Source organism: Acomys minous (genome assembly GCF_964271855.1).
Source record: "Acomys minous genome assembly, chromosome: 6".
In the NCBI taxonomy this organism is placed as follows: domain Eukaryota; kingdom Metazoa; phylum Chordata; class Mammalia; order Rodentia; family Muridae; genus Acomys; species Acomys minous.
Window position 1 is genome coordinate 24,039,151 of NC_140487.1, and position 26,932 is coordinate 24,066,082.

The window sequence follows — 26,932 nt, forward strand, 5'->3', positions numbered from 1 at the left end:
TAGCACTATTAGAAGCATCAGGGGTTTTTTTTGTTTTTTGTTTTTAATTTTATTTTTTACATATACATTTCCATTATTACACATGTATACAATAGATTACCTATAGCAAGAAGAACTGCAACACAATCAGGAATTATATAAATGTCAGTCTTAGCGTTTTGGCTGTTTCTATCTGACAGCCTTGAAGAAGACATCTTTCCTATCTTGGTGCGTCTAAACTTCTGAATGTAAATCAGTCTCCATCACGTATTGTCATTATCAACTTAGAACACCTATCTAGATCTAAAAACATTGTAACCCCTAAATAATTAAGCTTCATTGTAAAACTAAGCCAGGGAGTTGAAGACCAGATCAACATCAGTTTTGAACTTCCTTCTGCTCGTGGGCTGGAACCTTGGACACGTTTGGTTCCTTGACTTCTCAGGACTGTGTGCGCATGTCCCGCAAGCCACCTAGGGCCGCGTATGTAGAACACACCTTTGCAGGAACCTCAGCTAGTCTGTTTCTCAGGATACACCCCCAAGAAGCAAGCCTTATTCTGTCTTTGCAGTAGCCTTCTATAATTATTGGTGATCTCCCAGGAAAACGGGGCGGGGGGGGGGGGCGGGAAAGACAACTTTATCAGAATCCTATTCTCAGCACCGTTGGCACAGGATGGCTCCAGGACTGCGAGGCTGCTCTGAGCTATTATTGTGCCCGGCTCCTTCTCAGCACGACTCGGCGCAGACAATACAGCACACAGAGCACACGGGGGATGAACAGTAAATACGAGGCCTTGGATGTTTTTTTTAATCTTGTCAGTTTTCCCCTGATTTGTGTCCTTTATCCTAGCCCCTCTGCTATAAAAGCTTCTCAAAGTTAATGCCCATAACGCCGCCACCCACTGGTAGCAGCAGGCTGCTGGACCACTATCGTGTTCTCACTGCAGCCATTTCTAAAGCCTGCCATTATTCAGCGACTGTACATGCTAACCCAGTGGCATAAAGTTGCCGCAACACCTTCCCCTCCTGTTTCTCTACACTCTGGGGGCCAACAGCAATGACAAGAGTCCTTCAGACTCTAACTGCCTGCCTCAGACAGCAGGCATCACATCTTGCCAGAGATGGAATAGCCCTCTGCTGAAAAGAGAAGGGATGCTGGGTAATTATGGGCCTCAGAGGGTGCTTGACATCTCTGTCGCCATAATTAGAAAGTTAAAAATGTTGCTCAGACGTATTTCTTTGCCTTTTGAGATTCCAATAAGTCACCTTCCCCTTTTGTTTATTGAGAACTCATGTGACTAAAGCAATGGAGGCACACAGCCAAGCTCTACAATGTGGAGGCTTCTGGGAATGACTCCCAACAGAAGTCATGCAGCTGTGAGGAAGTGAAAGATGACCCTATATTTTGCTGCTTGGAACAGGTTCTTCTTTTTACACCTGTGTGACGTGAGTTACTTTCTACAATAACTTATAGATCCCCAAATTTGCGAACTATTGCTACTACGGTTATTGTGAAGGCCACGTGTATACAGTGTCCGATCTCAACAGTCAGAGGAAATGGTAACAACTATCTCAAAATGCATTTGCCCTTAGCACAGGGCCCTCTGTGCTTTACGGAAAACAACAGGAACAGCTGGGCACCGAGAAGCAGCTGTTCCCACGAGCTGCTCTTGTGAGGAATACACAGGCTAAGAAACAGATTTCATTGACCTATGGAAATGTGGTTTTGTGGAGTGCTTAAAAACAGAAAACCCAGTGGCTATAGGAGAGCAAAGGAAGGAGAGCCACCTGCTCTTCATGTGGAGGGGTCTGCACAGAGGAAACAAGATGCCTGCCTCTTCCTAAGTGGGATGTAGCCTTGCAAACATCTTCCAATCACCAATTCCCTCCGTATGTTGACAACCATATTTGTCATGACCCTTATTAATAACTTGTCAAACTGTGTGGGTGTGCTTGGGGTTGTGACAGATCCAACACGGTGACAAAAGGAAAGAGATGTGTCTCCCAAGTTGTCACTATCCAAATGTGGGCTCCCAGCCCTGTCCTGCCCACCTGGGCACAGATACCCTCTAGGTGGTATTCAGGTATACCTTAGCTCAGTCTCTGAGAACAGTCTTGCCCCTTCAGAGAGTCTGCAGCATCTTACAGAATGTCAGGAGAGGGTCACCTACTCCCATCTTCTGCGGATATGTGTAAGGTCAGAGAAAGGGAAATAAAGGATGAATATGGGTGTAAGTAACAACTAGATAGGCTCCAACTGCATCTCCGTTAGTGGAACATTCTGCGGCAGGGGGGTGGGGGTGGCGGGGGGGGGGGGGGAACCTGAATACAGGGCCACAGGGAGACTTGCAGCTTACAGCTTTGGCTAACAGGGCCCGGAGTTTCTACCAAATGAGAAAGGGGATGATTTACAAGATTTCTGGAACCTTCCAGGAACATACTTACTCCCATATACTGTGCATCTGGTCTCTTGTTTCACTCTTTCCAAGGGCTTTGTTGAGTCTTGAGCTATCATTTCTTTGATACGGCACACGGCTTCCCTGGACACACCCGAACAGTAGCAAGCTGATATATGCAGATTCGGCTATACTTTATTCCATATCATGTTACAGAAAACAACAATGATATCTGACAAACCATTACATCCTTCATAATACAGACAAAGTACAATTGGCAACACATATGCAACATGTAATATTCCATTCTCCTCGCTATGTGCCATGTCGAAGCATTGTGAGCATCTGAGGTACTAACCGCATTAAAAAAAAAGTACACATCTCAGTGCATTACATAAACAAAGGGTGGAAAAGAGAAAAAGGAACCAGAAGAAATGGAAAGCCCATTCACAAAGAATGTAGGTTTTGTATGTGCCTCTAATATATGCTGCTGTGAAAGGGGGCAGTGAGAACGGGAAATTGCTTATTTCATTTGAGATTTAAATTTTTTTCAGTTTGGTATATGAGGAAGCTGAAGTCTAGCATACAGTTTCCTCTGTCTACAAGCCAGGAACGGAGAAGGAAGTTATGCACAATTATGCAGCATATTTCTATGTATAGGGGCAGGCAGTGATCTACCCCAGTATGTACAGCCTAAACATCCTCTTATATAACAAAAGATTACAAACCCAGGACTATTCACAGATGGGTGTCTGCTTTGAATGCATACACAGGGCACTGATTACGGTGGCTGTCATAGACACACTGAGGAAAGGGTACCAAGAGTCCCTGGTTTTCCTACAATCCCACAAGCTCCCTTGGAAACTTCTAGTCACTTGAGAGCTAGAAACAGATTCTCATCCGTGCATGGTGGGTAGATAGCTGCCCCTGCCGTATACCTCTAATTTCTTGCCTAGCACAAACACATTTTTGCAATCCACGTATCTTGTATTTCTTAATTCAATAAACTGTTCCCCTTCAGAAGATGGAAACTAGGTCCCAAACTTCCTTTCCAAATACTGTGCGCCCGTGAGGCTGAGATGACCCAACCGCCATGCCAAGGTGTACGTGCTATTCTTACCAGCTGTCATAGAAAAATAATCTCACCAAACATTCCGGTGCTTTCTCAACAGTGTAATAACATGTTAATGAACGCAGCAGTCTGTGCTGATTTTCATGACGCCCTTGGAGAGGGCAGAAGAGAAAAGCGGGGGGTGGGGGGATATAACTGTGCTGAGTTGGGGCGGAGGGGGGTGTTGGGGGCGGCAGACACACTTTGGATTTCCTTCCTTGATGACAAGGACAGGAAACTTAAACCCTTTTAACTTGAGAGGTATGCCTGTCCTGAGGCAGACCCCACACTGAGCAGTGTTGTGTCTTGTGTCCCAGGAGACGCTGTCTAGACAAGGACATGGGTCTCTAGTTGCCTTTACATTCTTGGAACCTTTCAACACTGGCATGGAGCTCCTCCGACTTATACTTTGTGAAATGCAAACATGGTTGTGCGCCACCCCACCGCACCCCCGCCCCAATGAATGGAGGATTCAAGCAAATCACAGGGGAGGCTGTTGTTAATTACACTTAAGTTTTCACCCCACTTAAAAGAACTCCCAGTTTAATTATACTTTAAGTCAAAATACCTATAAAGACTTCCCATGGAAGGAATGTACAAAAGAGATGAAAATGGTTCCCAGGTAGCAACAGTAGATACTGTCGCCTTGGGTGTCTTTTGCTTTCTTTCAAACCATTCCGTAAGCAGTTCCTTGCTTAGTGTCTGAAGTGAGCGACCCCATGACTAGGCTGGGGTTATGCCTACTACTCAGAGACAGTCCCTTTGAAAGTTGAGAAACCTGGATCTACCTCAGGGGATACACTGGGTTTGACTCCAGAGAAGCTTTCCCCTCATCCAAGAATCAGCCCTTGTCAAATTGGATCACAATTCTTAGTCTTGATCCTAAAAACGTGTGACACATTTCGAGCTTGTAGGTTTTCCCCCCCCCCTCTTTCTCAGGAGGAGTGAAACACAGAACAATGCGCACAGACACGTTTCCATGGGGATTTGTGTCAGGAGGAGCAGAGGGCATGCTTCACATGAAGTTTGCTAACTGCCCTTTGGGCCCAGCTATACTGGAGCTCTGCAGTGAGGTTGCCCCTGGAAGTGGCCTGCACTGGGCAGCTGCCCCCAGATCAAGGGGCAGTGTATGCTAGAGCAGCTCCTTTCTCCCAGTGGCACAGACTTGCCTTCATCCTGCACGGTCCCAGAGCTCCTTAAAACAAGGGAAGCTGGAATTTTTTTTTTTAACTATTTCTATTTTTAAAGCAAAATTCCCCATGTTACTTGTAAGATCTGCCTTTGAACAGTTATTACAGGAGACTAGGTTAAAGCTTGGTACCCAGTGATACCTTCTGAATGGCTTGGAATGTTTCTGAACACTAATTCAAAGGTCCTTTGTTGTAAGTGAGCAAACTTTGAACTCTGGATAATTTTTAAATTTGCTTTTTAAGCATTAATCGGCCAAGACTTGCTACTGGGACTCACCCTGACAGACAGATGGTTTTTTTTTTTTTTGCACCCAAGTTTTAAGAATGATATTCATCATTATTTTATCCAGTTTAAAAATACAGAGCATAACAGAGTTGATTTAAAAAGAAATAAAACGACATTGACGAGACCCAGAATGCATGTAAAAAGTTGCCGTGCTTTCCACAGGCTTAAAAAAAAAGTCAATTTTCACTCATCCCTGTCTTTGTCCTTGTTGCTTGTTTCTCTACTTAAAACCTGCTCAGAAGCAGTCATGCTATTGGAAATGCCAAGCTAAGCTTCTGGTCTCCAATGTAAATATGTAGGCATTTCCAATAAAAACAAAAATCCCACATTTCCAAACGTCCTCAAAGGTAAGCAACAGGTAGGGCCCCACTGTCTGCAACCATGCTGTCTAGTCAGTCAGAAAACATGGGGTTGGTTTTAGCAAAAAGAATGTTCTTCCTGGTGGTTGCAGAATGAACTCGGCTCTCAAAGAAAACACACGTTGTTTCATGCCACTGTGTGGCTTTCAAGTGCACACATTACTGACGAAGTGTGAACACCAAATGTGTTGTCTCAATGTATTTAAGACATGGCTGCTGAAAGCATTAAAAAAAAAAACCTTCACAGAGACACTGTGCGGCAGAGGGAAATCAAACAGAATCAGACACAAAAGACTGAAAAGAATACATGCCACGTATCAGGAAGCAAAGCTTAATCTTCACATAGCTCTTGGAAATCACAAGGTATCCAAATGCGTGCAAGGTTTTAAATGAACTGCAGAGAAAACAGGGTCTTGCCAGCTTCAATTTTCTTGGAAGTGAAATCCACCACAGGGAACCAAAGGGAGCTGATCCAGGAGCCCCCTTCACACTGTTGGCCACTTCATTAGTGTTTTTTATTTTACTATTATTTTTTATTTCTTCTTCTCCTTCTTCTTCTTTTTCTTCCCAGAATGATGACAACTTAATCCTGGAAGGAGGAAAAGAGAACATGGTTACACTAAGAAGTGAAACCTTACATCGTTCATTTCCTCAAGATTACTTGAGACATTAAAATTGGTCAGGCCAAATTAAGCCCACGGCATGTACATTTGAGATAGAACAATTTCCTCTATGGAAACATTTCTTAAATATGATAAACTAATATCCAGGCTATATTTTCTTCCCTCGAAATACCGTAATTTCATGAATTTAAATGGGCTAAATTCCTTCCCTAAACTGTTGGGGCCAATGCTGGTCCTCAAGTGCCTGAAATGCTAGGAAGATGATTAGAAGGACTGATCACCATCTTGGCCATTATGTATGTGAAAAAGGAAAACGGATCACAGACTTGTCTTTAAAAATCAGCATGTGATTCCTTGGCTGTCTATTCTCAGTTATGTTGGATTCATCAGAATGAGAGTTGGCCCGCGTGACCTGAGTTGGCAGCCCTTTCCCAGCATCGTGCATGAATCTTTGTGCCTCCAGGGATCCCAGCTTGAGGATGGAAGCCCATTGAAGGCAAGAGGTCGGTGAGAATGAAGGAACTTTCATAATTTCTTTTTCCAAGCTCCTATCCATCTTTGCTGAACGTTTGGTAGGAAAGAGAATGCCTACTTAGGAAAAGTGTGGGACTCCCAAGTTCAAGTCCCACAGTTTAAGGAGTTGATGAATCAGTTTTACTCTATACCAGGACGCCTTCTTCAGCTAGGCTTAGGACCATGTTCCTGGCCACTGCCTAGCCAGGCTTGCCTAGCATCACCTACAGGAGCATCATGTCATCCTGCAGGACACAGAAGAAGCCCTGGCCAACGCTGCTCCCACAGATTTGGCCCTTTCAGATACATCACACACACTTGCCCCATTGCTGCTCCCATGAGCTGCAGCGCTGAGGGCATTCCCTGCCTGGCAGTGACCCAGCTGTGCCTGAGTCAACAGTGCAAAAGCCCCATTCTCAGATTTCGGACACATTAGAACAACAACATCCCTACCTTCTACCGATCTTTACTTAGGCTAATAATTTTTCAGATTTTTAACCTCCCCTTCAGTTTTTTTTATGGAGGTGGAATTCATATAACACAAAATCAACCATTTCAAGGTGTATAGCTTGGTGGCACTTAGTCCATTCACAAATCTAGACAGCCATCTTCTTCTCTGTGTAATTTCAACACATACCACTTTCAAGGGAGACTCAACACCACTTCACTACTTATAGCAGTCATGTCTCTTGCCCCGCCCCCTGGCTAGCACCAAGTGCCTTTCTGTCTCTATGGAGTTACCTATTCTCAATACGTCATCTAAGAGGAATCAGACAATGTGTGACCAGTGGCATCTGGCAGCTCTCAACCAGCATAACAGTTTTGAGGTTCACCATGGTGTAGTATACATCAGTAGTTCATTATTTTATAAAATGTCCAGGCAACATCTCGTTTTCTGCCTATGTCACATGGCCCTTATCCATCCGTCAGCTAATACATACTTGAGTTGTATCGCCCTGTGGCTTCTGTAAATAAAGTTACTATCAACACCGATGCCGTGAGTGGTGGCTCCAATTCCCGACTTGATTTCTTTGGCTTGTACATCTGAAGGTGTGATTCCAGGCTCAAATGAAAATTCTACCTTTAGAGTTTTTCCTCACTTGCAGCAAAGAAGCATTCCAATTTCACCATACCCTTGCCAACAGTCTTTGTTTTATAACCATAGTTATTCTATTATGGTAAGCTGATTTACTTTTATTGATTTGCCTTTTCCTAATGGTTAGTGGTGTTGAACACCTTTTTATGAGCTCATTTCCTTCAGAGAAATATCTACTCAAGTTCTTTCCTCACCTTGTGATTTATCTTGCTGTTGCTGCTGAGTTACAGTGCTTCATGCACTTGGGACATTAATTTCTCATCAGATAAACAACCTGAAAATAACTTTCTAGTATGGATTGCCAGTGACTATATCTTTGGATTTTGATGAGGTTCAAAATATGTATGTTTTTTACTTCATTGCTCATACTTTTAGTGTTGTACTTAAAAATGCATGGTGAAATCTAAAGTTACAGGTATTATATCCTAAATTTTCTTCTATGATTTCCTATAATTCCAGTTTTTTTTTCATTCATTTTGTGTCTTTTGGGTATGGCCTGAGGTAGGGCTATTCCTGAGAATCCCTGGATGGAATCTAAATATTCTATCACGTTTCTGGAGAGGTCTTGGTATGGACAGATAATGCAGGTAAGCCCTTTGCTGCCTCCAAATCCTAACTCATCCACCATTGATTCAAATGTTTGCTGCTTTATGTAGCATTCTCTGTCCACAGGAATCCACCCCTCACCTCTGCCTAGAGACCCCTTTATTAAGTATGTTCTAAAAGAAGTCACAACCGTAGCACAGTGATTACATGGAACACTTCGTAGAGCCCCACCCCCATCTGCTCCCTCCAGAGAAATAAAGCAAAAGCACTTTTCTTCATCTGCACTTTCATATGAGCACCCATTCTGAGTCACGCATGAAAATCATTTCTCAGGTCCTTGAGATCAAGGAGAGAGGCCACTTGTCCCCACGGTACTTCAAGGACACTTTCCATTTCAAGCAACCTTGTCCTATCTCAGTACCAGTTTTGACTTGACCTTTATATTAAGCAGATGATAGGGGTGTCCCTTTTTATCGCATGAAGTTTAGGCAGAATGAGACTCCAAGTCTTCCAGGGAGACTCCAAGTCAACCAGTGCTTGCTTGCCTAGGCATGGAACCCTTATGACTCTCTCCAAACCAATCAGTCTTTGCTTGGTTCTCCTGGTGCCCAATCGGACTTCCTGAAACTGACACTTAGTCTCTCTTGATGTGTTTCCTTTGACGAAGCAAGCTAAAGATGCATGTGGCATAAATATATTACTGATTAAACCCCTGTGTACACAAAGCGTGACACAGCGTAGCTCAGGCACACAGTAAGTAGTTGATGAAGAACAAGAAGTGCAAAGGAAAGATCTGACAAGATGGGAATGGGTGGGAAGGACACATTCCCCTGAAGCTGAACGGCTCTGTACTGGGGCTTGCATTTGTTGCTGAGACAGCTGGTACCAAGCTGCTCTTTCAGCCACAGTGCCAGTTACTTGGCTTGGCAGAGAGAAGAAGATTATTGACAAACACCACCAGTCAAAAATGGTGGGCAGAATTTATTCTTTGGTGTATGGAAAAACATATTTTTACTCCACTATATTATATTCCAAAGATGTGATTTCATTTCCAAAATACATGACTTCATATAACGATAAATTATGTTGATACTATACAGTTTACTGTCCTCTTGAGTTCATGAAAGATGTTTTATACACATGGATACTATTTATTTAGCCTTGTGTTGTCCTGACCCTGACTGCAATCTATAGGAGAATAACATATACCTTACTAAGGTGTAGCAGACTCAGGCAGTAGGGACTAATACACGCTAGCAATAACTGGCAAGTCAATGTGAACACAATGGTTATGGCAAGCCCATCACTTAGCTTTGGGCTTTGACATTAATGGGAGGTTCCAATGACAGCATGCCTCCCATCTCTGTGAGTGACTCTGAACAGCTCATATTGTGCCATCTACCCTGCCTGATGCTTTTGCAGAGCACAGGATGCCCATCCTCTCACCTTGGGCATCGTTAGCTTCAGCTTTCACAGAAAGCAATAAACACATTTTTAGCGATCTAAGCGAAATCAAATATTTCGTGGGTGGGATATAGACTGAAGGAATGAAGATATGCCATGACAGGTAAGTAAAATATGAATGTAACTCTTCCTCTTGCATTTGGTTGCTAATTAAAACACCACACACACACACACACACACACACACACACACACACACACACCAAATGAACAGTGAGTACCAAGTATAAGCTGGATGGTTGGCATGCACAGCTACCCCTAGGTATGTAAATCATAAGCCAGGTGGGCACCATTTCTATCCACTTTTTAGTTCTCACAATGAGCTTTTTTCCTAAAAATGAATGTTTTAAAGAAGAAATTGGATTCAATTGATAAAAATCCTTATTCAGAAGTATCTACATAGAGCTTCTCAGCTATAAATATTAATTAATTGGATCCCTGGTACCCATAATGCAACTTTGTTCTGACCCACGTGCCCTATGAACTAGATATTTTTTGGATTCAATTTTCTTAAAACCAACTGTCAGCATCATGTGATGGAGGAGATGAGAAATGGAAATGAGGAGCCCCGCTGTGCAGGTGGGTGACCTGTGGGAGAGAGTCTGCCTGGTAGGATTTTTGCACCAACCATCAGACACAGACCAATTGATTAGATCATCTCATAGCCGCCACCAACTAGGCTCAAGAGACTAATTAGAGAGAGTACTGCCTGCGCGGGCACCCCATTGACACCTAATTTGCTCAGCCAAAGCCTTTGGGGAAAATGTATTATCTCTGCAGCTGCACCTCATGCATTTCTGATTCGAGGCATAAGCAAGGGGCGCTTCATCACTCTTTTGAGCGAGCTGAACGCAGAAGCCCCTGAGTGCTAAATGCAAGCAAACAGACTCAAATTAAAAACAGGCCCGGCTCTTTCTAAGTCCCTCTGTGCCCTCTGATAAATCTTTGTGTGTACATTCACACACCACTACACACATGCATGGCGTTTACACGCCGGAGGGAGAGCGGAACCAAGGCCCCAGATCAGGGCGTTTCGATGCCATCAGACGGCCTGTGTTTCACGCTGGCCTATTTACCCTCTCCAAGGCTTTGTGTTTATTTTTTATTGTGGGCTTCCCACCCCTCCCCCCCATCCTACCCTGCCACCCTGACTGCTCACTGTCCCTCCTCAAAGGACTTTCTCTATGGGAAGAGACAAACAAACAAACATTTCCCCTTAACCCTCACTGGAGAAAAGTGATAAAATTAAAGCAACTGTATGTGTTCCTTAAATTCTCGGGTTGCAGGTGTGGCTGAGGAAATGAGGGCATTCTTTCCCTCCATTGCAGAGACTCCTGAAGAAGTCTCTGCTTCACTGAGAAGAAACACTAACTTTTGACAGGAAGGAAGCTACCTCATGCAGCAAATTCTATATAAAATGATCTAGAAAACAACTAAGTTCTCTTTTTAAAAATGGAATATCATAAGCTGGGAGGTGATGGCAAAAGCCTTTAATCCAGGCACTTCGGAGGCAGAGACCTGCAGATCTCCAAGTGCGAGATCAGCCTGGACTACAGAGTTGAGTTCCAGGACAGCCAGGACTATACAGAGAAACCCTGTCTCAAAAAAAAAAAAATCATTTAATTGAGTTTAGTTTTATCTGTTTACAAGTTAAAGTAAAACTAATGTTAGTGGCCCCCTACCCCCCTACCCCCCCTCAGATGGAGAGTCCCAAATAGGGGACATTTAAAGACAGGCATGTAATTAATTACACGCTTGGAAAAAGAAAATAAAACAATCCAGGTAATATGGAAAAATTAGGGTGGCTTTGTGCCAAATCTAGAGGATTCAGGCAATGCAATTCCATGATAGACAAGAGAGAGAGGGAGAGAGAGAGAGAGAACAAAAAACAAACAAACAAACAAAAACAATTAAGCAAAGGGAGACCCGCTGTGGCGCAGTGTCTGCAGAGGAATCTCTGCTCTGTTGGATGAATTCATTTTCCTATATGCTCCAGGAAATTACAATAACTGTGATGTTAAAAAATGTTCACTTCATTCCTAACTATTTCACTAATTTCTAAGAAACTACTTTAACTGCGTGGCTTTTAAGTCAGTATTTAAAATTGGACTTATCTGAATCCTGTCAGTGGAGTCTGGTGGCCATGAGACTGTTTTTCTAAACATATTGAGAGAGTAGTTTGAAAAAGACTTAGAAGTTAGAGCCCTTACTAAAATGTGTGACTCTCTGTAAAACTTACACTGGTTTTGTAGAGAATCAAGTTCAGAACCTTCCCCTTGACTTTCATGCCTATAAGATTTCACAAGAAAATTGCCTGGGAAAGGCCACCAACAGATCTCTGTGGCTCTCTTCCTGTCATTCTGTTTAAAGTACTAAGAAAAACAAAATAAATCTTTGTGTCCATTTCATCTTCAAGCACAGTTTGCTATTGCACAGGCTTAAATGTACAAATAAGACACTAATTGTTAAGTAATTCTGTGTAAGCCCATCTCTCTCTCTCTCTCTCTCTCTCTCTCTCTCTCTCTCTCTCTCTCTCTCTCTCACACACACACACACACACATGCACACACACGCACACACACGCACACACTCACACGCATGTTCTTTTTTTGTATGCATGCAAATACCACACGATCAGTTTTTATAAAACCTTTTTTTTTTTTATCAATGCTGGAATCAATTCAGAAAATCTGAAAATTGTTTAACTTACTGTGTTTCTGAGTGAATTCGTGTTATGATTTAAATAGAAATACAGTTTTTTTTCTTTCAGAACATCTTTAGTCAGTGTTTTCCAGTTTCTCTAGCCCTGTATCGACTCTTTCTAGGGGTGGGAGAAGCATAAAACAGCTAAACCTACTTCTGTAAGCTGTTTCTGGTTTACGATGATCACGTCTCCTCCCTCCAGACGAGAACACGTCTTTGAGACCAGCAAGATACTATTAATTAAAACGAATACAGAGAAAGACAAGCTTTGTTTTAAGCTTACCAGAAGGCCCATCATTCAAAATAGCCCAAATCCTTTAAGTTGAAAGCTGTTTGGTAACATCCATATGGACGCACAATTCACTAATTGCAGCAACTTTGCACATTTGAAGCTTTTGTGCCAAAGTGGTGAGTTTAATTAGAAAAACTTCAGGCAAGGCTGGAAGTCTGACATCTCAAAAACAAAGCATTTCTCAACCGAGGAGACTGGTTTAACATATCATTTTAATAATCATCACCAGCAACAAACATTTATTGATGTCCTCATTAAAGGCAGGCATTATATGACGGAGAATTAGTATTGATTGAAAAGAATGTGCTATTTTAATGGTGTGACTGTTTATTATATCGACTTTATGCAAATGTCAAGCACTGGTCATATTTTAGACACATGTAGACAAAAGATGGATAGTTTTGGGACTGCTGCCCACCTTCTCGAGTACCAGGAGGTCATGGGAGGCTCTATGCAGTCTTCTCAGAACCAAGACACAATTCATGTCTTAAATATACATACTTACAGAAAATTAAATATTAAACCAATGCATTAAAGTATAATTATATCTATACAAAATACATAAAAACTCCATGAGGCCTAAAATATCTTACTGAAACCATTTGAATAACAAAGCCAACAGAAAAGTCTTCACCAAAGGTGGCTTCTTCTTTTCAGGGATTTCTTATTATTTGAAGCTTTTTTATTTGCTCAGCATACTTTTACAAGTGACTGGTTCCCAAGTGAGTATAAGTTAATTAAACAGGATTCTGATGCCTTAACCCTTATTATACATCACATGGCTATTAAGATATATCTAAATAAATAAAATGCAATGTCATGGAATTCAGCCATGAGAGCATTTTTCACAATTTACAACAAGCACATACACACATCCTATAAGGCTGCTTATAGTATTTAGCAGTCAGACAAGCACAACAGTCCACGTTGAATTTTAATTAAAATATTTGAGAGGAGGTTTGAATACACTTTGGATAAACCTGCTAGTTTTTAAAATACACATTCAGCATTATTGCCTAAAATGTTTACATGCTTAGGGTTTTGGATTTAGTATACATGATCACCTATAATTTTGAACCCACTTGATGAACTATAATATTTAGTAACACTTGCAAAGCTAAAATTAATTTCTGTAGCATACACAGATAACATATAATTGGTTGGCAGAGAATGATGTCAGTATAGAAGGCTCATGGGAAATTTCTTTCTAATTCTATACTTGTGAATTATGAAGCAACAACAGCCATGTGCAGAATGCATTCATACAGTTGCCTTTCAGCCAAAGAGGCACACGGTACTGCATGCATAGTCCTTTTACTGACATGCGTCTTTTCTGTTTGCTTTGGCTACAGGCTCTGTCTTGGGATGGACTGTTAACTGTACCACTTGCCTGAATCCTCTGGGATTTCCCCCTTTGTATCACTTTTGGTTCCTCAACCTTCACACCAGGCATCTTTCACTTGTAACTTGTGTTCCTCTTTTGCATCTGTTATGAATGAGCATTGTGCTGTCAAGTTGTGTAAATTTATAATGGTCTGCCTCTTGCTCTGCCCCACCCGCCAGAGAGTTTTCTTTAAAGGTTAGGAACATAACTGTAACATTATACTAGATAAGTTTATATTCACGGAAACACTGTGACACTGTCGCAGAATGCTTTATTGGACTTTTTTCTTTTTGTCCCACCAGGAAATGCCTGCAGAGATGAAGGCAGGTCCCCTGCTCTGGGATGTTGGACAGATAGCTAAGCTCCCCACTTTTGCAACATGAAACTACTTTACAACAGTAGCAATAAATACTTCCTCCATCAAAGACTTGCCACTGACTGCTGATATGTGGAAGCTTCAGTCACAAATAGCAAAATCCTCCATTATACACACACTCCCTTCAAAGTCACAAGCTATTAAGTTTACATGTTGAAGTATTTTAATATTATTACACCATTAGTTGCTGCAGTTTTATGATAGTCCTGGTAAACTATAAAATAGGTAATTTCAGAACATGCATGTTATTGTGAGAAATAGACACCAGTGCTTGTACTCATGTGGCATTTTCTCCTTTTCAAAGTGTTCTACCATTTATTCTAATTTTTAAAAAAATCAGAAAATAGGACCATATCCTATAGAAGAAAAAGGTCACATAACTTAATTTTCTTTAAGTTCTAATCCTTTTAGTCATTAGCTTTATGCCTTCTGGAACACCGCCTGCAGGAAGCCTACTGCAGGCTTAAGTAGTCAGGGCACTGACAACAGGGCCCACACCATCACAGGAATTGGAGAGGCACAGAGTCCCAGTTTGCCTAGGTGGAGGGGGAACCTATGAAAGTGAGATTTTGTTTTATGACCGAGGCAAATCAGAATGAGTTGGGGACCCTGGCGAGAGCAACTGGATTAATATGTGGTGGCCTCCAAGTTTATTAGGAAAAGAGTGATGGCAGGGTTGGTACTTTATTGCATGAAAATAAGAAACATGCTGGTGTCTCCAGGTAAAAACATGAGCCACAATGCCAAAGAATAAAAAAGGCAAAAAGCTCAGGGATAAGAAGACAGCAACTAGGCCAGCAGTGTGCGTGCCTTATCTCAACTCCCACAGATGCAACTGGGAGTTTTCCCTCCTCTCCTTTGGCTCTGTTTTTGGAGTCCTCTCTTTTTATGAGTCTGTCACATTCCGTACCATGCTTTTAGGTCATGGCCATCAACATGCTCCTCTCTACAGTTCCACAGAGGAACTTTCTGTAGAACCATTGACTGGAGTTCATGCAGGCCTGTGTAGTGTGCTACACGGAAGTGGTAAGGGAGTGCCACCAGCCAACTCACACCCAAACTCCCTCAGGAAACACTTACTAAGCATCGCTTTTCCCGGAAACAAAACAAAAAACCAACCAAACAAAAAAACCCACAACATTGTTTTTATTTGTTTTGTTTTTGTTTTTCCTTGTCATACCACTTTGTATTCCTCCTCGGTCACCATTCAAAATGCTGGGACTGCAAACAGGAACCACCACGCTCTGCTCTGGGCATCTGTTTTTAAGCACAGTATAGTTTTAAGGTCTAAAGGGAGGATAATGCCAGGACTTGCTTCTAAGGCAAAGCCCCCGATGGCGATCTGAAACATATGCATACACTTGAACTGGTCTGAGAGACCTGAAACCCGTGTCTCCAGAAGTGTTGCGGGATAGCTGTTCGGTAATGTCCCTTGACACTAGCGATTGGACTATTTCATGCTATAGGACACAGCCAAACACAGCCAGCCAGGATCCTTTTGCCTTTTGTAGGTCCTCAAACATGTATCAGGGCTGTACGATGCTTAGACTGTGGCCAGGAAAATGACTAGCCCCCATGTCCAAATGGGATGTGTAAGCATCATTCTACGACTGCCAACACAGTGAAGAAGAATTGTGAGTCAGAATTGGCAGAAAGACCAGGGGATGGGGAGGTGGCACAGTTGATAAAGTTCTTGCCATATGAGCACGAGGACTGGATGTGAGATTCCCAGAATTCATTAAAATCTGAGCAGGCATGGAGGGCGAGTGTCATCCCAGCACGTGGGAGGCAGAGACAAGGTGTCACTGGACAAGCCGGCTAGTTAGAGTAGCTGAACTTGGCAAGCTCCAGGTTTCAGTGTGGGGCCCTGCCTCAGTAAATACAAATCAGAGGGCAATTAATGGAAACACCTGCACAGGATACATCTGTGTGCTCACACATATGAACAAGTATACCCACATAGGCACACCACACATACACATAAAAAAAAAAAACCAAACAAACCAATAAGCACGGAAAGAAAGGTAAGCCCAAACAGTCTCTGGAGAAGGAGGAAGGAGTTCATCCTGCCCAGCCAATGACTGGGAAGCAGCAAGTGGCCAATGCAGTAGGTATGTGTTTGCATGGCAGCTATGGATGCCAATGGAGGTGAGGATGCCGAGAAGCTCCAGGGTGGCAGAGTAGAAACCCTTACTGGCCTGCTCAGGAGTTGGAAATTTATGCTATGTGTAGCAAAGCAGGACTTTGAGCAGCGGAGCCTCATGTCCCAACCCAGAGAAAGACATGTGCTCTCACAATCCTGAATTCCTGAGGTGCTGCTCTGAGGGCTATAGGCAACTGATACCCTCTTTAAGATATCAGGAAGTCGGTGCTCTTATCCGCTGAGCCATCAAAGAATAGGCAGGCTACCAAGATTAGACTTGATAGGCTGTGACCATATGGTGGGGGAGGAGGTCCCCTTCTGTCACAGACCTAGGGGAGGGGAATGGAGAGAGAGAGAGAGAGAGAGAGAGAGAGAGAGAGAGGAAGGAACAAGAGACAAGTAAGAGGGATAACAACTGAGATGTAATCTGAATAAATTAATTTTAAAAAATACCAGGAAGTTGGAGATTTCAGCCGCTTCTTCCAGTGATTCCTGCAATTGCTAAGTACCATGTTTTGTAACATTAAATGCTGAAATGTTTTATTTTACCCATGAGAAATATTTAGCGTCCAGGATGAATGAGGGCATAGAAATTAAGCTTTCTCCCAAGGACTATAATTTTCAAAACATAGCCCTTGGGGACAATTTGGAGACTTTCATGCCCCGGGAAGATGCACCAGGTGCTCAATAAATAGCATGTTCACTCCTTTCTTTACATTTGTCTATGAAGTCAGAAGGAAGAAAATGAAATAATAACCCTAATCTTTATTGCTCTGCTATCCTTTATAATTCAGACATGATCGGCTGTTTTTGATTAACACACAACCTCAGACAGACTTTCTAATTGCAGCATTTGGCATTCTGAAATGCCGTCAAACTCTGGAAAGAGCAACCACCCTAAATTAGAAAACATCGTCACTCCATCACTTGTCTTGATCCACTGTGGTTGTGCATCTTGCACGAGGAATTGCAGCTCATTAAAAATGTGGAGCCTGTTAACGTCTGATGAATGAGACGTTCACATTAACACAATTGGTTTCCTCCTGGTATGGAACAATTGACATGCCAACAGCTCTGTGGTTTGCCGCCAGAATAAAGAAGAGCAGCAGGGGCAGGCCTGGGGTCAGTGTCTCACTTCCACTAGCAACAGAGCTGGGGAATGCGATGAGAGGAGCCAGGGTGCTCTAGGCTCATGGGATTAGGGGCTGCTTTATACTTTTATGCTGTCCTCTGTGGTAGCCTGAAGCAAACGCACCAAACGCATTACATGAACAGAGTTCCCATTGTGAGAATCAGCACGGTGCCCCTTTGACTTGCCCCACCCCAGCACCCCAGACATCGTAGTGGAGCAGGAATGTGACATCTTCTCTTTTACACCTGTGAGTAAGGAACACAACCCAGAAAGATCTGATTTCCTCTTCACACGGACGCTAAAGAACAAAGTCACGTCTTGTCTGGGTTGCGCTGTTTGTTTTCCAGTCGGCTGGCATTAAGGCTGCACCCTAAGCACCTGTCACGTCTCATGACTTTCTGTTAAGTCCTTCTCAAAAGCTCTGTCTGGTCAATACTTGGTGTCATTTGGAATTTAAAAAAAGAAAAAAAAAAAGAATCTAGTCGCTTGGTTGTTTCCCATTATCACAGGGGAGGAAATCATCAAACTTCCATTTAAACATAATGATTAAGCAGACAGTAGATTGCATAAAGTCTATAGATTGAAAAGAAGATGAGCCCAGTGAGTTCTGGTGAGCCAGTTTGGTTTTATTCCTTTGGCAACGGCTGGAACCAGTTGTCCAGCAGGAGCTGCCCCAGCAATGAGCCTGGACCTGAAATGTCTACTCAGAAACACTCTTTCATGTCATGTTTGCATCACCAACCTCCCCATTTCAGAGCCACAGTCGACAGAATTCTCATCATTAATTTTTGAACGTTCTTGTCCAAACGGAATACAAAACACATGTGTTCAGACTAATATAATAAAGCCAAATTGGTCTCTATCAGTACTTCCTTATTAAGAGGAATTCTAACACGGTTGAGTTTTTAGACGCTGGTATATGTTGGGTAAAATGTAAGGGGGAAAAAAACCTGGTAGCTTTCCCCCAGACCTCTGGGATCTGATCGAGTTAGTGTCGTCTATACATTAGAGATGGTGGCTCTGGTGAGACCAGGCATTGGCATCGGTGGACTTCCCTGAGCAACAGTTTGTGAGATGCTTCAGAAACAAGTAACAGAAACGACGGTGTTCTGATAGAGGCAACTTCAGCGAAAATACTACTGACCCTGACAAAGCAGCCAATCACGGTTGCTATGTGGAGGGCTATTATGCTAAGGACACGCCGGTGCCATAAGAATCTCTTGACCGTTATTCTTCGCTACTGATATCCCAGCACAATACAGACTTGACCTCTGGTCATGAAATGCTTCAAAATTGGATATAAATATCGGAAACAAAGCTGATTTCTTGACTATCACACTTCCTCCTTCTAGCCTCACTAAAACTTCAGTGGGTAATAAACGGGTCAGTGTGCTGCTCATGCTGAGTGCGCTCCTTCGCTTTCTCAGTTAGTGACAGAACCAGATGGACTGACAGACGCATGAAAGCAACATGCTTAGCCGCACGCAGAATACTCCGGGTAATTTCAGTTAGTTCGTGGAGCCTCTCTGCCTTCCGCCACTAGATCCGTAGGCTACAGAACAAGAATCTCTATCCAGACGCCAGCGTGCTGAAACATCGCGAGGGCAGCCTCCAGTCTGCTGGACATCCGCCCACAGCATCGTGTCAGGGAAATGCCACGCCGTCAGGGCATGAAGGAACAAAGGAACGCCCCCCTCCCCCATACAGAGATAAGGGAAACAGTAATAATTTTAAAAATCTCAACTCGTGTTGCACCTTTCCTTCTAGGGAAGGGAAGCCTAGAACAGTGTATCCAGTGAAGGCAAGAGGGAACAGGGTACTGGTACTGGTCCCTGTTTAGACACTTAGAAAACAGCTTTCTCCAAGGAGAAACCCTCGTTCTCCCCTTCTTTTTCTCTCTACTAACATCAGAATCAGTGATGAAAAATAAATGGAAATTAGCTCTATAGCACTCATTTTTACTAAAAATCACATCAATCCTTTTTCCCCAGCAGGCTATACTTTCTACTACATGGTTATAAAAATAAAAGGTTCCTCATGGCTTCACCAGTGACCTTGAAATGTTTATTTTCCTGTGTGTGTGTGTGTGTGTGTGTGTGTGTGTGTGTGTGTGTAATCAACATTAGCCAAACATTTTCAATTGTTCTGAGTTTGGCCATCCATCTTCCTCCTCACAGAGAGGACTGCTGACAATAGCTCATCTGAGTTCCCAGGGAGAATTTAATGCGCCTCCAGGCCTCAGGGCAGCCTTTCAGGGTAAGTATTTTTAATCCTTTCTCTAGCTGAAAAAGCAGGAGCTGGGCGAGTTGAGCGGTGGCCCTCTTCCTCCTCTGGACGAGCTCTGGTTTTGTTATTAGCAGGGCTTCTTCTGGCCTTGAGAAGTTCGTTCCTGCTCCCACACATCTGCTCCCACCAGCTCGGCAGGTCTTCATGGTCATCCTTTGGTTTTGTCGTGCCAGAGCTCCGGCATCCCGGTATGCAGCCAGAAAGCCTCCTCACTTCCACTTCCCTCCCAAACTTTACCTACATCTTAGCCTAGCCTATTCCTCTCGGGTACACGCACTGTGTGTGCCTTCCTTGTTAGGAGAATAGCTACTTCCGGTTTCAAGGCATCTCTCTGTAAGGTGGCTCGGTAGCATCGAGACGCCAAGGACTTCAAGCCTTCAGGAGCCAGGGAAGGGGGAAGAGAACGTGGAGGCAGGTATGAATCACAGAGTTCTCAAACATTTCAATCAGCATATGGTTGCCATGGCAACCACACCTAACTGCTCCCCTGCCTTGTTCCTCCTGCCGATCTGCTTGCTTGCTTGGGAGTCCAAGGTAATTTGCACAGGCTTGCTTCAGTGCCCTGATCCACACAGTTCCTTAAAAAATTTATATCATCCCTTCTCTTGAACACTAGACTAAGAGTTTCAGAATCACAGCATATGGAAGTTTCTGAGCATTTTTTTTTCCCAGTTGAAGTGCAGCATATCCATGGCTCATTTATCTTCCTTGAAGCTTCTTCCTTCCTTTTCCTTCAGAACACTGACAGTCACGTCTCCACGTCAATCATTTGAACACCAGTTTTTGATACTTTGGGGAAATACGTTGAAGAAAAATTCTAAATATGTAGATAGGGGCCTCTTCGAATTTTCAAACCTTAAACCCTTCTACAATTGAGCCAAATGAAATCAGAACTTTGTACAACTTTCATGCATTTCTATTAAATGATAAAGGAGGGTCAGCTTTAAAAAGCAACTAAAGGAAAATCAAATGCTCTTTAGACAGTATGTTCTAGGGGTGGACACAGAACGTGAATATGGTTGTTTTAGTGGCCCGTGCAGCCCGACAGCCACGGTTTCCATATCCCTGGATTGGGCTGTGAGGAAGAAACACCAGGTTCCATACAGGGTCAAAGCATTATCTACCTCAGTACTGGATAGTGAGCCCAGTTATAGCATACAAGAAGTAATACTGGGAATGGAGCCTAAGGTGGGCCATAGAGGCTTCTGGGTTGTTTACGTGTGGAGGCTCCCTCCTTTGATGGCCACAGGTAAGTGAGGGTGAAGTCACGTAGGCTGCAGTTTGCTACCCTCTTCTGGCCTAAATGTGTGACTGATGTGTAGTGACACCTGAGAGGCAGCTCATTTCGCTGTGATGCCACCCTGCCCCTCTTCTCACTGCCTGTTCTACTGACGTCTGCGGGCTACGCCCCTTCCAAGCCTGAACAGGAGTCCGCTGTTCGTTCTCCAGACTTGTCTTTTCTCTTTTGGAAATCTTTCTTGATCTCTCTGAGACTAAAGAAAATGACAAAGAATGAGTTCCAACTCATCTCACCCACCTCTAAAAGAGTGTAATACCATCTCGTCTCTAACATTTGCTCATCATTCTGTTGTGGAGAGTAGAGGAATCCTGAGTGGGCACGTATTGTTTGACTTGGGCACAGCTGTGCCAAGGACCCCATTGTCTGAGCTCCATGACAGTCAGAGAGGCTTTTCTGAGTGATGCTTAGGGTTACAGCAAAACCTTCTGTGGGGTTCTGAGGACGACTGTTGATAGTGTAGGAAGTTATGTCCACTATAGCTTTTTTCCCTGACATACTTGCTGCTGAAGATGGTTCCCCACAGGGATTGCTCCTTACCAAGATCAGTTAGACCTGCAATGGCTTGGCAATCAGTAATGACACTCAATACTTCCCAGATCTCTGGCCTCTGGCTTGCCTTCCCCTCATCTTTTGGAAATGGAACAATAGACACTGACAGGAGCATCTAATGAACTGTGTTTATCCACAAGACAGAATTAGGTGGCTATACGTATCCATATTGGTAAATCTTATTACCAAGGGGACAATGTCAGCACTTTGTGAATATGGAGCCTGAGTTGGCTGTGTCTCTTAGTAAACAATGACCTATCTGGACATGTATCATGAGTGAGAAATAGGCATTTCTGGTATTAAGCCATAGAAAAACCTAGCTTGCCTGAATGATTCAGCACCCATCATGTCTAATTTGGATCACAAATTCTTACAGGAAAAAAATTGCATCTTTTCCTATACTTCTTTTACTGACTGGTGATGTTATCTCTTGACTTTTTAATCCAATGAAAGATAAAAGTGGACAAAACACAGGGTGAACTTCAAACTTCTTACAAGTGACAAAACTGAAACTTACTCCCAGGTTTTATTGCTCCAGAACCCATGGTCTGTGTTTTCTACCTGGATATGATGTGAGCTGACTCACACTGTGTGGTAGGAGATGGTTCATTTTTGTAAAGCAATAGGATGCTTCTGTACAGTAATATATCTGACACAGCATTTTTTTTCTTGTGTTTCTTCCCTCCAGTAATAGAAAAGATTACAGCAATCCAGTACAAAATGATGGTTGAACGTCCTACAATTTGACTCTAAGTAAAATTCAGGTAACAACAGTCAGAGAGATGGAATTTGGCCTGAGCATGGAAAATGGGATTTTGTGGGGTAATGATAGTAGGAGAGATTCAGGTTGGGAAAGGTATGAAAAGTCAGACCGGTGAAGGAAGGGAAACACTATGTAAACAGCACTTTGGAAGACTCATGTACCACTGTTCAGAGCACAGGAAAGCAAAAGAGAGTCAGCAAGCACTCAGAATGTGCTGTTCAGTTAGGATGGAGAAAGTCCCACAGGAACTCAAGAGTGAGATGTTGGCAGATGGAGAGCTGGGCAGGTAGAGGCAGCTGATGGGTGAGCTTGGGACGCTGACTGGAAACATAGAAGAATAGAGCAGCACCTCCTACCCCCGAGAACCCAGTGGGACTCTGAGGAAAGAAAGGCTGAGTGTGCTGTGTTGGCCACAAAGACACTAAGGCAAGGCATGCCTGTGACAGAAACAGACACTGTGCTGTTTCAGTCAGACCTCCCTCCCGCTGTGCGCCACCCCAACCCAGGCCTAGTGTTTAAGCCAACAAAAATGAACTCACTCGTAAAGTTAATGGAAACAATCTGCTTTTTACTTGTAATAGAAAGAATTTTTCTTAATTACTTAAAAAAAAAAAAGCTTTGAATCTCCTATCTTGTAGCTAAATGAGATCCCATAGGAACCAACCAGGCATTGGAGGTGTGGGGCCTGAGTCTTAGAGCTAGTATTCTCATTGTAGGCTCTGAAGAGCTCTCCACAGCTAAGGCAGTGAATACACCTCCCCTCCCCCACCTCTCTCTCTCTCTTTCTCTCTCTCTCTGTCTCTCTCTCTCTCTCTGTGTCTCTCTCTCTGTCTCTGTCTCTCTGTCTCTCTCTCTGTCTCTGTCTCTGTCTCTCTCTCTCTCTCTCTCTCTCTCTGTCTCTCTCTCTGTCTCTGTCTCTCTGTCTCTGTCTCTCTCTTCCTCTCCCTCTCTCTTCCTTTCTCCAGGGCAAAATGTATTCCTCAGTATTTTCATATAAAAAGCTGTAAGTTAAAAAAAAAAAAGCTAGGAAAAAAACCCAAATCTTTGGTGAACCTCTCGATTCAAAATTAGGTTTTTACAATATGAATCTTATAATTGTATGGATCCTTCCCTCACAGATAAGCATGGTTTCCATCTATTTTCTCCCCCTTTTGATTTTTTCAAATTCTCACACTACTTTTAGTGGTGTGGCTCTTGTGCCCTCAACAGAAGCATACTGACGTTCATCTAAGTAGACAAGTCCTACATACAGATAGATTTGTTTCTATTATAAAGATGTCCAACTCCTTTCCTTGCTCCTCTCCTCCTTATATTACTTTAACACAAATGGTGGCTTAGTGGAAGGGTCGCCATGCAGGCATTACTTAGTGGACGGCATACCACAAAGTCTAGGAAAAGCAAGGGGGAGGCAGGGGTGGGTAGATTTTCTGAATATATCTCGTTTCATAGATCTGACTTCAAGAATGTAAATTTACCTCACCACGCAGGAATCCTATTCTCCCAGAGGAATAGTTTGCACGGCTTCCGGTGGATGCCTGAAATTGCGGATCTGATTAAATTCTAAACACACTAGAATTTTTCCTGTTTCCTACAGCCTTGTCATTAATGGTAGAATTAGCATCTTTTAGCATGTTTTCTTGGACACCCACAATGCCTCACTACTTTTGTGTTTTGTGACTATTCAATGTAAAGTAAGAATTACCTAAACACCAACAAAACTGAGATATTTGATTGATAACCAAGTGTCTATTGAACCGATAACAGATACTACACAAAGGCAGGGATGACATTCAACCCGAGGGATGCTGGGGAAGCGGGGAGAATAAGATGATTCAAGGGCAAAATTTTACCCTGCTGCTCAGCAAAACACATGATTTAACACTTAGGAACTATTTCTTGAATGTTCCACTTAATACTTTGGGGCTTATGGTTGGCTGTAGGGAACTGAAACCATGGTTTCATGGCTAAGAAGAATATATATAAATTAAAAGGTAATCTTTAAAATGTTAATAAACCTGTTTAACCGGTTGGCAATGTAGAGAGTAAATTGTTCTGAGTGGTTTTAAAGCATAAGAGTTTGGCAGTTATGCTACAACTTGTCTGTGTGTGCAGTCTATGTTCCATGCATGTGTCTGAATAAAAACAAATAACTATAACATGAGGAATGAAGGGAGTGGAATTCTTAAGCTATTTATAAGAATCATATTGTCATTACAAGGTTACTCTGCCAAGTGGGACGACTGGGTGGGTAACATTCTGGCTAGGATTTGGCATGTAGAAAGGGGAGAACACTCTGAAGCCGGCGAAGTCAGAAGGAAACTGTCCGTACAGTCACTGCTTCATATTCAAAGCATACAAGCACATCATAACCCATGTCCTAATCAGCCCAGGGCCAGTGTGTGCCTTCCATGTCAAAGGCTAACTCCATGCCTGGTGCATGAGAAGCATAGATCTGGGGCATCTCGACCTATAACAGTGCAAGGAGCCACTAGAGATTATTAGTGTCTTATCACAGTGAGAGACAAGCAGCCTGCCCCAAGGACAAATCAAAACAAGTTCATCACCTTGGGAAGATACATTTTCTCCTTTGTTTTTGTGTTTTGTTTTGTTTTGATTTGTTTTGTTTTGTTTTGAGTCACGGTCTTATTATGTAGCCATGACTGGCCTGGAACTCACTCACAGAGATCCCTCTGCCTCTGCCTCCCAAGTGCTGAGAGTAAGGTTGTCTGTATTGTAATTCATTGAGAAGAGAAAGTTAGCTATTATTTTGGTTTTCTATATTAAGAGTTCCTTGGGGTGGCAAAATGATCAACAAAGAGAAATTTTTATGTATGGAAATATTTTAGTTTATAAACTAATAAGAAATTAACAACTTACAGTGGCATTATTTTGCAAAGCCAGATGGTTATAAACAAGTATAGAAAGCTATGGAGGAATACCATTTCATTATCTCCAAGTATTTTGCTGATTAAAATGGAGCACTAGTTTATAAAAAACACGAGAGACGAGAAGGTGTTAAAGGATACAGCAAGAATGCAAACAGCAAAACGGACTGTGGGCGAACCTCGAGAACAATCGACTTGGTTTTCTCAGCCCAAAGGCAAACAGAAGGAGAAGAACAAGAGGAGGTCAGAGGTCGGGGAAGCAGAGGAGGGTGAGGTAGATCTGACTTGAGAAAACCAAAATCTGATATACACAGGACACTGTTAGAAAAGTAAATGCGACTTAAATGACTATTCAGTGCTTCTAGGGAAATGGTGAAATTGGGAGCAATTACAGTAGTGCGATTATGTTGGTAGATGGTAGTCTCAGGGCCAGAGAGATGCTCAAAAGGAAAGAATGTAAACTGGTCTGGTGAGGAGCTGAGTTCTGTTCCCATTACACACAGCAGGCAGCATATAGTCACCTATCACCCTAACTCTAGTGGGTTCCTAAGCCTCTGGTCTCCATGGATACCTGGATTCACATTCAAATACCCAAACTCATAATTAAAAATAATAAAAAAGTCAACTATGTATAAAAATACATTGTAAAATAGTTTAAAATGTAACAGCTGACTTGCATTTGTTGGTGAAATTGTCTGAGGAGGATGGGGAAAATGGGTGATGGCCAAGGGGAAAAGCATTAACGTTGTGTACGTAGGGTTCCATCACTCTAAATACAGTTTTCTAAAAAAATAAAATAAAAAACCAAATCAAATCAAAACAAAACAAAATGAAACAAACAAACAAACAAACAAAAACGTGGGGGCTGGGGAGATGGCGCAGTAGTATGACTTGCTGTGCAAGCAGGAATACTACTGGACTTTGGATTCCCAGCCCCATTAAAAAAAAAAAAAAAAGATGGTACCTCAGTCAATAAAATGGAGAGCAACTGAAGAAGACAGTCAACCTCCACAGGCACAGACAAACAAGTGCACACACACACACACACACACTTGTGTTCTTTCATATGATTACGCGCGCGCGCGCACACACACACACACACACACACACACACACACACACACACAAAGGTGAAGAGGAATCCTTGTTGTGTTAATCCTATAATTGTGGATCCATACAGTCTAGATCCATTAAAAGTAATCTTACTCATTTCACACAACGGCCTCAAGCTTTTTGTATTGGAGTACAAGAAAAAGAATGCAGGAGCAGAAATCTGCCTGTTTCTAGATGGTGTGGGCTGTCGCCGATTTAACTACTGAATAGTTCTAAATTCAAATAAAAACACTAGCCTCTTGACCCAGCTTCTTTCATGCTTAGATCATCGGGAAGGACAGTAAACAACAAAGCAAGGAAGAGGAGGGTTCATACTTTCATGAGAAGCCTTCAAAACTTGCTACCACTTGAGATTAAGCAGGCCCTTTGCCTCACTGGCAGTTACATAGTTACAGAAGTCCTGGTCTTGGGTGGTCGCTGCCGGCCTTTCAATACGCATGGT

General features: G+C 42.8%; 1 protein-coding gene across 6 annotated transcripts in view; it reads right to left on the reverse strand.

Annotated features, from left to right (window-relative positions):
• Window positions 1-2,554: 2,554 nt before the first annotated feature.
• Window positions 2,555-26,932, reverse strand: part of CDK14 (cyclin dependent kinase 14) — a 540,806-nt gene continuing 516,428 nt past the window's right edge. For all 6 annotated transcript variants that reach the window (XM_084786935.1, XM_084786933.1, XM_084786934.1 and 3 more), the window contains one exon: window positions 2,555-5,912. The gene's annotated coding sequence lies outside the window, so the exon portion shown is untranslated. The remainder of the gene's footprint in view (window positions 5,913-26,932) is intronic.